Source organism: Ranitomeya imitator, chromosome 7 (genome assembly GCF_032444005.1).
Source record: "Ranitomeya imitator isolate aRanImi1 chromosome 7, aRanImi1.pri, whole genome shotgun sequence".
Taxonomy (NCBI): Eukaryota; Metazoa; Chordata; class Amphibia; order Anura; family Dendrobatidae; genus Ranitomeya; species Ranitomeya imitator.
This window is the reverse complement of record NC_091288.1, coordinates 215,693,107-215,706,261: the sequence shown is the minus strand read 5'-3', so window position 1 is coordinate 215,706,261 and position 13,155 is coordinate 215,693,107.

Genomic DNA, 13,155 nt, shown 5'->3' with positions numbered 1-13,155 from the left:
AAATTAACTTTTACTGTTAAAATCGGGCTTGTTACGCTTCCACCAACCAACAAAATGTGACAGGTTAATTCACACACACCCTGTCACAACTGAGCGGGACCACAGTGCTGCGTCACTCAGTAGGTACGGAAATGCTGACTACGTTACTATAATTTACCTAATTGTGTACCCTTGGGCTCCTTCTTGGTATATATGTCCCCATCATGGCCCCATTCTAGTATATATATACATATATATGTCCTCCATCTTAGTATATATGTCCCTTATCCTGCTATATATATTCCCCATCCTGATATGTATATCCCCCACCCTGGTGTATATGTCCCTTGTCTTCTTATATATATCCCACATTCGGATGTATATGTCCCTTATCCTGGTATATACATTCCCCATCTTGGTATGTATTTCCCCCATCCTGGTGTATATATCCCTCATCCTGGTATATATATGTCCCCCATCCTGACATATATATCCACCATCGTGGTATATATACATCCTGGTGTGTATATCCTCCATCCTGGTATATATATATATATATATATATATATATATATATATATATATATATATATATATATATATATATATATATCCCCCATCCTAGTGTATATGTCCCTTATCCTAGTATATACATGCCCCATCATGGTATATACACTATCCATCCTGATATATACATCCCTCATCCTGGTATATACAGTACAGACCAAACGTTTGTGGACACACCTCATTTAAAGATTTTTCTGTATTTTCATGACTATGAAAATTGTACATTCACACTGAAGGCATCAAAACTATGAATTAACACATGTGGAGTTATATACTTAACAAAAAAGTGTGAAACAACTGAAATTATGTCTTATATTCTAGGTTCTTCAAAGTAGCCACCTTTTGCTTTGATGACTGCTTTGCACACTCTTGGCATTCTCTTGATGAGCTTCAAGACGTAGTCACCAGGAATGGTTTTCACTTCACAGGTGTGCCCTGTCAGGTTTAATAAGTGGGATTTCTTGCCTTATAAATGGGGTTGAGACCATCAGTTGTGTTGTGCAGAAGTCTGGTGGATACACAGCTGATAGTCCTACTGAATAGACTGTTAGAATTTGTATTATGGCAAGAGAAAAGCAGCTAAGGAAAAAAAAACGAGTGGCCATCATTACTTTAAGAAATTAAGGTCGGTCAGTCAGAAAATTTGGGAAAACTTTGAAAAAACAATTGCTCCACCCCCGCAGACTCGCTAATGGATATCCAGGCCAATCGAATGAAAACACCCGCCCCCTAGGAACCAGAAAGGTTTGCAATGTGTTGCAGAGTCCCTGTAGTGTTGTAGATCTGAGGGAAACCTGTCGTGCCCCATCAGTGCTCTACAAACAAGCTCTGTGTATGGAAATGTGGACGAGACCTCTGAGAACATTTGTCGAGGAGTTTCTAGAGATATTCCATTTACTCATATCAATGCACTTTATACATGTATATTTATATAATAATATAAAACTTAAACTTTGTTTTATGCATTTATCAACATCTTCAAATAAGTTACTTTTGTCACATTTCACAATAATTCTTAAAAAGTGAGATGATTTAATGATGTGATTATCAAGTAGCGATGTAATTATTAGCTCTCTTGTATGGTGAAGTATATAGAGCAGTGTTCCCCAACTCTGCTCCTCGAGAGCCACCAACAGGTCATGTTTTCAGGATTTCCTTAGTATTGCACAGGTGATAATTGCATCATCTGCACAGGTAATAATTCCATCACCTGTGCAATACTAAGGAAATCCTGAAAACATGACCTGTTGGTGGCTCTCGAGGACCGGACTTGGGGAACACTGATATAGAGGATCTGTTGGCTCACATCACACTACACCTGGATCTCCTCCTCTGTCGGACTTCCTGCAGCTCTCGTTCTTTATCCATATACATTTTTCTTAATTGTTTTAGTTCTTCTCCGGTTTCCTTACACTTTTCTTCCAGGTTCTGGAATTTCTCCGTAGTGTTTTCACTTTCTTTCTTTACTATGTTGTAAACTTGGTCCATAGCATGCCGCACGTATTCGTTCTTGGGATCTTTACTTGCCCTCCTAACATTTTCATCCGCCTGCTGCAGACAGATGTCCAGGAATCTCAGGATTTCCGCCTGTGTCTCGGGGTTGTGCTCATGTTTTTCCACCGTGTAGTTCTCTACTTGGAAGATGTTGATGGCTCCAATCTTCTTAAAATTAGAGTAACAGTCGGCAGTCATAGGTTGGTGAGCTGCGACCTTGGTGAGGACGATGATGGGATATATATCTACAAGAAATGTATTTCGATTTTAAAGCAGAAAAAAGATTAATTGATTATTATTATTATGACCGCCTAGTTATGTAGTGATAAAACATCCTTTACTGCTGGATAATAAGGGCTACTGTGGGAGATCCGTGGGGGCGTCTTGTATACTTTACCTGTGATTCTGTGAGCTTTTCGGATGAAAGATTCTATCTCCGTATATCACTCTTTAGTGAGTAAACTTTCAGCACTGGAAAAAGGAGTGAACATGGTTATACCCGCACTCCATAAGAAACACCAATCCTGCAGACACATAATTCTCCAAGTTTCTTCCCTGTTTGTCTCAAGGTTCTCTCAACAGACTAGTGGCTACACTCTCCCTCGCAGATCCTCTGGAGCCAACATTAACCAGGTTAGGGTAGCTTTTATTTCGCCCTTCATCATTTAGTCTGTGGTCCTCATCTGCCTCTGCTCCCTATCTAATTTTGCAACCTCACCTCTTGTCTGACCACAGTCTACTCTTTCTCATCCCTGACCTCCTCGCCTATCTCCCATGTCCAACAGCTATCACAGCATCGCAGAAGCCTCAAACACCTAGACACTCATATTGTCACGAGTTTACCGCGACAGAGAGGAGCCAGAAGACGGCATCGTCTGATTTTTTCCACTCCTACACTGATTAAAAGCACGTCACCTTCATATTATTCGGTGCAGGTTTCTTTTAGCAGTGCAGGGGTTAATCTGCTCAGTTGAGAGCTCCTGGAAGCTTTCCTGCATTTTGGCTCAGCTGTTCACTGTTAGCTGCTCCCATCTCATATATTCTGGGTAAGCACTTATTACCAGAGCTAGCTTCATTGTTGTGAATTCTGCTTTTGAGCTCCCTCTGGTGGTAGCTGATGGTAATGCAAGTGTTCCTGGGCTGCAGTTTTGGACAGGTGTATCTGCTAATTGCAGTTCTGACTGGGGTATTTAGGCTTGCAGGACTCATTAGTCCTTGCCAGTTGTCAATGTTTTTTGGGACATGATGGATCTCTGTCTGGCTTCTCCTGCTTTGCGGCCATTTCAGCAAAGATAAGTGTCTGTTTCTTTTTCTCTGGCACACAGGCTGTGTGCTTGTATTTAATTGTATTCCTGCTTTGATTGTAGGATTCGCTGGAGTTGCAGATATGCGCTCCTACGTCTTTAGTTAGATGTAGGACGTTTTTGTATATTCTGCTGTGGATATTTTTGAAGGGTTTTAATACTGACCGCACAGAACTCTGTCCTATCCTGTCCTATTTTATCTAGAGTGGCCTCTTGTGCTAAATCCTGTTTTTCTGCCTGTGTATGTTTTTTCCTCTCCTACTCACCGCCAATATTGGTGGGGGGCTGTCTATCCTTTGGGGATCTGCTCTGAGGCAAGATAGTATTCCTATTTCCATCTTTAGGGGTATTTAGTCCTCCGGCTGTGACGAGGTGTCTAGGTTTGGTTAGGTACACTCCACGGCTACTTCTAGTTGCGGTATTAAGATCAGGATTTGCGGTCAGTATAGTGACCACCTACTCCAGTGAAAGTTTTCATGCTGCTCCAAGGTCACCGGATCATAACACTTCATGCTGCATAGTTAGGAGATGGTAGTTTGTGGTTGTTGTTTGAGAAGGCAATTGGTGGATTTATCTGAGACTGTTGCCTGGTTTTGGATGTATGCTAATCCTCCTTTTGTTTTGGGGCTTGAGCTTTTGGCCTGAGGAGGGAGTGAAATGTGTCAAAAAGTTTCTTGGGGTTGTTGGATAGTGAGGGTTAGGGTGGTGAGTAGGTCTGTTTGGCGATGTGAAGGGCAGAGTTATAGGTTTTTAACATAAATTTGAAGTGTATGAAGTCTTCTGGTGTGTGAGTTTTCCTCCATAAGCGTTCAGCACTCCTAGCGCATCGCTGGAGAAATCGGGTTTGTGATGTGAGCCAGGGCTGTTTCACTCTGTGTTTAGAGGTTCTGAGGGCGAGAGGAGCTACTTGGTCAAGGGTGCTTCTAAGAGTGTCATTTAGTGATATACCGCCAGATCAGGACAGGAAAAAGGAGATTGGGGACAATGATGAGCGTAGGGAGTCTGAAAGTGTATGAGGGTTTATGGCTTGTAGACTTCTGACTGAATGGTAGGTAGGTGGATGCTGGGGTGAGCGAGGATTTGTGAGCATGAAGGAGAGAATATTGTGGTCAGAGAGGGGAAGTGGTGAGTTATTTAGGTAGGAGATTGAACACAGCCGGACAAAGACCAGGTCAAGGGTGTTACCGTTCTTGTGTGTCTCAGAGGTTGAGAGCTGTGAGAGGCTGAGTGAAGTGGTTAGTGATAGATGCTGGGATGCAGATGTAGAAGTGGGGCTGTCTATGGGGATGTTGAAGTCTCCCAGGATAAGGGTTGTGAGTAGGGTTGAGCGACTTTTACTTTTTTAGGGTCGAGTCGGGTTTCACGAAACCCGACTTTCTCAAAAGTCGAGTCCGGTGAAATCGGCCAATTATCACGAAAAGTGGGGGATCGACCGAAACACGAAACCCAATGCAAAGTCAATGGGAAATCTCTCTCTCCTCTCTCTTCTCTCTCTCCTCCGTCCCTGCACAGAAATGCTGGTATTACACATTGCAAATCGCTACAGCGCACAAGTGAGAAGATGGCGATAGGCGTGCACGCCCCTAAGACCTATGTCATCACGCTGCCCACGCTCCTTCATTGGCTGAAAAAATGGCGCCAAACGCGTCATACGAAACGCGACTTTGGCGCGAAGATCGCCGACCGCATGGCCGATCCCACACTAGGATCGGGTTGGGTTTCATGAAACCCGACTTTGCCGAAAGTCAGCGACTGGTCCAGGAAGTGAGTGGGTGAGCCGGTATATGACCGCTACTCTGAGGGAGAGGGGACGGAAGAGCCTAATGGTGTGGACCTCAAAAGAAGGGAATGAGAGTGATGGAGTTGGTGGGATGACCTGGAAGGTGCATTGTGGGGAGAGAAGTATGCTAACTCCACCACCAGGTCTGTTTGGGGAATGGGAGAATTGTAGGCCACCATGGGAAATGGCAGCAGGGGAGACCGTGTCAGAATCCTGGATCCAGGTTTCAGTGAGGGCCAATAGATTCAGAGAGTTGTGCAGGAAAGGAAGCTTGTTACATACAGAACATGGATTCCAAAGGGAACAATTAAAAGAAGGAGATGAAGGGAGTGCAAGTAATATTAATAAGGTTAGAATGGTTTTGATGTGAGGTAGGGTAGGGGTTGAGGTTGGTGGATGGTGGACCGGGTTGGGGGAGATGTCCCCTGAAATCAGTAGGAGTAGGAAGATAAAAAGCAAGAAGTTTTTGGAAGAGTAAGAAGTTTTTTGTGCAGTGTGTTTTGGCAAGATAGACTGAGGTTTTTCAGGATGGTAAGAAGTGCATGGGAGCTGTACATGGGAGAGGGAAGTATAGAGGGGTTGATGTATATGAGTTGTGATGGAGGGGAGATTGGGTGGTGGATGTGGATTGCAAGGGAACATAGGAGGATAGGAATAAAGCACATGGATAGAAGGGAGAGCATAGTGTGGGTTACCTGACTCCTGCCCAACTGCCATGGAATAGCTGTTATAACTTGATGCTTAGCTAATGCGATGCTTTGCTGAATGCGTGCGACCCCACACATGCGTGCACCCCTAAGAATTAGTCTAAATTTATAGGCCCCCAGTGCAGGGAGAGGACAGTGGGATTATGGGAGCTGGTTAGTTATAAATTAGGGACAGCTGCTCAACACATCCTGGTGTGGATAGATAACTGCTATAACTTGATGCTTAGCTAATGCAATGCTTAGCTGAATGCGTGCGACCCCCACACATGCTATAATACTGCTCCTATGTACAAGGATATAACTACTGTAATACTGCCCCCTATGTACAAGAATATAACTACTATATAGTTATATTCTTGTACAAGAATATAAACAAGGTACAAGAATATAACTTCCTGGAGCAGAACAATATTGTATCATACAATTATTAGGTTCTGTAGAAGGACGTAGATCTGGGGATTTATTATGATGGAATATAGGCTGAACTGGATGGACAAATGTCTTTTTTCGGCCTTACTAACTATGTTACTATGTTACTATAATACTGCCCCTATGTACAAGAATATAACTACTATAATACTGCACCTATGTACAAGAATATAACTACTATAATACTGCTCCTATGTACAAGAATATAACTACTATAATACTGCCCCCTATGTACAAGAATATAACTACTATAATACTGCCCCTATGTACAAGAATATGACTACTATAAAACTGCCCCTATGTACAAGAATATAACTACTATAATACTACCCCTGTGTACAAGAATATACCTACTATAATACTGCCCCTGTGTACAAGAATATAACTACTATAAAACTGCCCCTATGTACAAGAATATAACTACTATAATACTGCTCCTATGTACAAGAATATAACTACCATAATACTGCTCCTATGTACAAGAATATAACTACCATAATACTGCTCCTATGTACAAGAATATAACTACTAAAGTACTGCCCCTTTGTACAAGAATATAACTACTATAATACTGCCCCTATGTACAAGAATATACCTACTATAATAATGCCCCCTATGTACAAGAATATACCTACTATAATACTGCCCCATGTACAAGAATATACCTACTATAATAATGCCCCCTATGTACAAGAATATAACTACTATAGTACTGCCCCTTTGTACAAGAATATAACTACTATAAAACTGCCCCTATGTACAAGAATATAACTACTATAATACTGCCCCTATGTACAAGAATATACCTACTATAATACTGCCCCTTTGTACAAGAATATAACTACTATAATACTGCCCCATGTACAAGAATATAACTAATATAATACTGCTCCTATGTACAAGAATATAACTACTATAATACTGCCCCTATGTACAAGAATATAACTACTATAAAACTGCCCCTATGTACAAGAATATAACTACTATAATACTGCCCCTGTGTACAAGAATATACCTACTATAATACTGCCCCTGTGTACAAGAATATAACTACTATAAAACTGCCCCTATGTACAAGAATATAACTACTATAATACTGCTCCTATGTACAAGAATATAACTACCATAATACTGCTCCTATGTACAAGAATATAACTACCATAATACTGCCCCTATGTACAAGAATATAACTACTATAGTACTGCCCCTTTGTACAAGAATATAACTACTATAATACTGCCCCTATGTACAAGAATATACCTACTATAATAATGCCCCCTATGTACAAGAATATACCTACTATAATACTGCCCCATGTACAAGAATATACCTACTATAATAATGCCCCCTATGTACAAGAATATAACTACTATAAAACTGCCCCTATGTACAAGAATATAACTACTATAATACTGCCCCTGTGTACAAGAATATACCTACTATAATACTGCCCCTGTGTACAAGAATATAACTACTATAATACTGCCCCTGTGTACAAGAATATAACTACTATAGTACTGCTCCTGTGTACAAGAATATAACTACCATAATACTGCCCCTATGTACAAGAATATAACTACTATAGTACTGCCCCTTTGTACCAGAATATAACTACTATAATACTGCCCCTATGTACAAGAATATACCTACTATAATAATGCCCCCTATGTACAAGAATATAACTACTATAATACTGCCCCTAGGTACAAGAATATAACTACTATAATACTGCCTCCTATGTACAAGAATATAACTACTATAATACTGCCCCTATGTACAAGAATATAACTACTATAATACTGCCCCTATGTACAAGAATATAACTACTATAATACTGCCCCTATGTACAAGAATATACCTACTATAATAATGCCCCCTATGTACAAGAATATACCTACTATAATACTGCCCCATGTACAAGAATATACGTACTATAATAATGCCCCCTATGTACAAGTCTATAACTACTATAAAACTGCCCCTATGTACGAGAATATAACTACTATAATACTGCCCCTGTGTACAAGAATATAACTCCTATAGTACTGCTCCTGTGTACAAGAATATAACTACCATAATACTGCTCCTATGTACAAGAATATAACTACCATAATACTGCCCCTATGTACAAGAATATAACTACTATAGTACTGCTCCTTTGTACAAGAATATAACTACTATAATACTGCCCCTATGTACAAGAATATAACTACTATAATACTGCCCCTATGTACAAGAATATAACTACTATAATACTGCCTCCTATGTACAAGAATATAACTACTATAGTACTGCCCCTATGTACAAGAATATAACTACTATAAAACTGCCCCTATGTACAAGAATATAACTACTATAATACTGCCCCTATGTACAAGAATATAACTACTATAATACTGCCCCTATGTACAAGAATATAACTACTATAAAACTGCCCCTATGTACAAGAATATAACTACTATAATACTGCTCCTATGTACAAGAATATAACTACCATAATACTGCACCTATGTACAAGAATATAACTACTATAATACTGCTCCTATGTACAAGAATATAACTACTATAATACTGCCCCCTATGTACAAGAATATAACTACTATAATACTGCCCCTATGTACAAGAATATAACTACTATAAAACTGCCCCTATGTACAAGAATATAACTACTATAATACTACCCCTGTGTACAAGAATATACCTACTATAATACTGCCCCTGTGTACAAGAATATAACTACTATAAAACTGCCCCTATGTACAAGAATATAACTACTATAATACTGCTCCTATGTACAAGAATATAACTACCATAATACTGCTCCTATGTACAAGAATATAACTACCATAATACTGCTCCTATGTACAAGAATATAACTACTAAAGTACTGCCCCTTTGTACAAGAATATAACTACTATAATACTGCCCCTATGTACAAGAATATACCTACTATAATAATGCCCCCTATGTACAAGAATATACCTACTATAATACTGCCCCATGTACAAGAATATACCTACTATAATAATGCCCCCTATGTACAAGAATATAACTACTATAAAACTGCCCCTATGTACGAGAATATAACTACTATAATACTGCCCCTGTGTACAAGAATATAACTCCTATAGTACTGCTCCTGTGTACAAGAATATAACTACCATAATACTGCTCCTATGTACAAGAATATAACTACCATAATACTGCCCCTATGTACAAGAATATAACTACTATAGTACTGCCCCTTTGTACAAGAATATAACTACTATAAAACTGCCCCTATGTACAAGAATATAACTACTATAATACTGCCCCTATGTACAAGAATATACCTACTATAATACTGCCCCTTTGTACAAGAATATAACTACTATAATACTGCCCCATGTACAAGAATATAACTAATATAATACTGCTCCTATGTACAAGAATATAACTACTATAATACTGCCCCTATGTACAAGAATATAACTACTATAAAACTGCCCCTATGTACAAGAATATAACTACTATAATACTGCCCCTGTGTACAAGAATATACCTACTATAATACTGCCCCTGTGTACAAGAATATAACTACTATAAAACTGCCCCTATGTACAAGAATATAACTACTATAATACTGCTCCTATGTACAAGAATATAACTACCATAATACTGCTCCTATGTACAAGAATATAACTACCATAATACTGCCCCTATGTACAAGAATATAACTACTATAGTACTGCCCCTTTGTACAAGAATATAACTACTATAATACTGCCCCTATGTACAAGAATATACCTACTATAATAATGCCCCCTATGTACAAGAATATACCTACTATAATAATGCCCCCTATGTACAAGAATATAACTACTATAAAACTGCCCCTATGTACAAGAATATAACTACTATAATACTGCCCCTGTGTACAAGAATATACCTACTATAATACTGCCCCTGTGTACAAGAATATAACTACTATAATACTGCCCCTGTGTACAAGAATATAACTACTATAGTACTGCTCCTGTGTACAAGAATATAACTACCATAATACTGCCCCTATGTACAAGAATATAACTACTATAATACTGCCCCTATGTACAAGAATATACCTACTATAATAATGCCCCCTATGTACAAGAATATAACTACTATAATACTGCCCCTAGGTACAAGAATATAACTACTATAATACTGCCTCCTATGTACAAGAATATAACTACTATAATACTGCCCCTATGTACAAGAATATAACTACTATAATACTGCCCCTATGTACAAGAATATAACTACTATAATACTGCCCCTATGTACAAGAATATAACTACTATAATACTGCCCCTATGTACAAGAATATAACTACTATAATACTGCCCCTATGTACAAGAATATAACTACTATAATACTGCCCCATGTACAAGAATATACGTACTATAATAATGCCCCCTATGTACAAGTCTATAACTACTATAAAACTGCCCCTATGTACGAGAATATAACTACTATAATACTGCCCCTGTGTACAAGAATATAACTCCTATAGTACTGCTCCTGTGTACAAGAATATAACTACCATAATACTGCTCCTATGTACAAGAATATAACTACTATAGTACTGCCCCTTTGTACAAGAATATAACTACTATAATACTGCCCCTATGTACAAGAATATAACTACTATAATACTGCCCCTATGTACAAGAATATAACTACTATAATACTGCCTCCTATGTACAAGAATATAACTACTATAGTACTGCCCCTATGTACAAGAATATAACTACTATAAAACTGCCCCTATGTACAAGAATATAACTACTATAATACTGCCCCTATGTACAAGAATATAACTACTATAATACTGCCCCTATGTACAAGAATATAACTACTATAATACTGCCTCCTATGTACAAGAATATAACTACTATAATACTGCCCCTATGTACAAGAATATAACTACGATAATACTGCCCCTATGTACAAGAATATCACTACTATAATACTGCCCCTATGTACAACATTATACCTACTATAATACTGCCCCTATGTACAAGAATATCACTACTATAATACTGCCCCTATGTACAACATTATACCTACTATAATACTGCCCCTGTGTGCAAGAATATAACTACTATAAAACTGCCCCTGATACCCTGATATACAAGAGAATAATGACTAAAACTGCTCCTTTGGCATAAGCAATTATTTTTATTATTAATGTAGCTATATCTGTGTCCATTATGAAAGTATCAATATTTGTCCACAGGGGTCAGTATAATCATATCCTTGTGCACAGCAGGCAGTATTATTTGGCTATAGCCTTCGATGTATTTTTACCTTCTGAATGTTATATATTTGATTCCTGTAAACCATGAGTTTCATCATCATCTTCCTATTTAGTGTTGACTGATGATAATCACCACAGAAGACATCAGGAGCTAACTGTCACTCATTTAGTTATTCCCTTTAATATATTGTACAACCATAGGCTGCCAGGATCTGCTGTAAGTTGTAGTTTTGCTTTTGGTTGAGACACAGATTGACTTGGAATTTAACTATCTTACATTTCGGACAAGTCTTCATTAGAAAATGACATTACAACAGTGATATATATAGACTGGAGATCAGAGTGATGGGCACCGCCGTGGGGTCCAGCAGTAGGGAGACCAAGGCCAAATTGTACTTCTTCGACTTCTTCAAAGTGCTGATTTCATTAATTTTTTTACTGGATTCATAAAGAAAATGTAGGGATTTTTCCGCTTATTATTCTTTGTGCTGTTGGCCAACCAGCTTCTCCAGAAACAGAATTGTAGAAGTCTGACCGCAACATGCAGATATTTTTTTATAACGCCCTTTATCTTGCCACCACACCCAGAACAAATTCCACAAATATATTTACTGGAAACTTATCCAGAGCGAAAGTGAAAATGATCTGGTACCTCTGCATTTACCCCTTCTTCTCTGTTCTACAGGTGCTCATCATCTGTTCTTCTAAATATCATTCCTCTTGTCACATCCATTGTACAGTTCCATCAAGGATTGTAAAAATTTGGGATTATAGTGGAAGCTTCTCTGTACTAAATATACATTAAGAGCAGAAATTTTCCCCCTGGACTTAAAGTGACACTGTCACCTGAATTTGGAGGGAACAATCTTCAGCCATGGAGGCGGGGTTTTGGGGTGTTTGATTCACCCTTTCCCTACCAGCTGGCTGCATGCTGGCTGCAATTATTGGATTGAAGTTCATTCTCTGTCCTCCGTAGTACACGCCTGCACAAGGCAAGATTGCCTTGTGCAGGCGTGTACTACGGAGGACAGAGAATGAACTTCAATCCAATATTGCAGCCAGCGGGTAAGGAAAGGGTGAATCAAACACCCAAAAATCCCGCCTCCATGGCTGAAGATTGTTCCCTCCAAATTCAGGTGACAGTGTCCCTTTAAGGGGAAACTACAGCAAGGAAATTCCCATTATATCAATGCAGACGGCTCTGCCAAGCGACAAAGAACATGTGTGATGTAACACCAGGGAAATATGCCATAGACAGTTAAAGGGGTTTCCTTGCAGCATGGGAGGGTGCACCGTTTGGACAAACGGCTCAACCTTGCCGTATAGCCAAACTGTCGGTCATCAGGAGCCCACTGACTCCCGGCAAGCAGGAGGCAGAGGAGCGGTGCTCTCCTGAACATAGACCCTGAGAATAATGCATGGCTGGTGCATTTGGTGCATGTTCTCTAAAAAAAACATGTCTAAATCAAACCTAGTCGAAGGTAATCATTTTTTAACCACCTTTGTGCCAATGATTACGTTTGAACACCTTTTTTGTGACATACAAATGTAAACGTCTAGCAGTGAAAAAAAACAAACAAACCTGAACAGGACCTAGCTGGTGGCGTCGCGTCG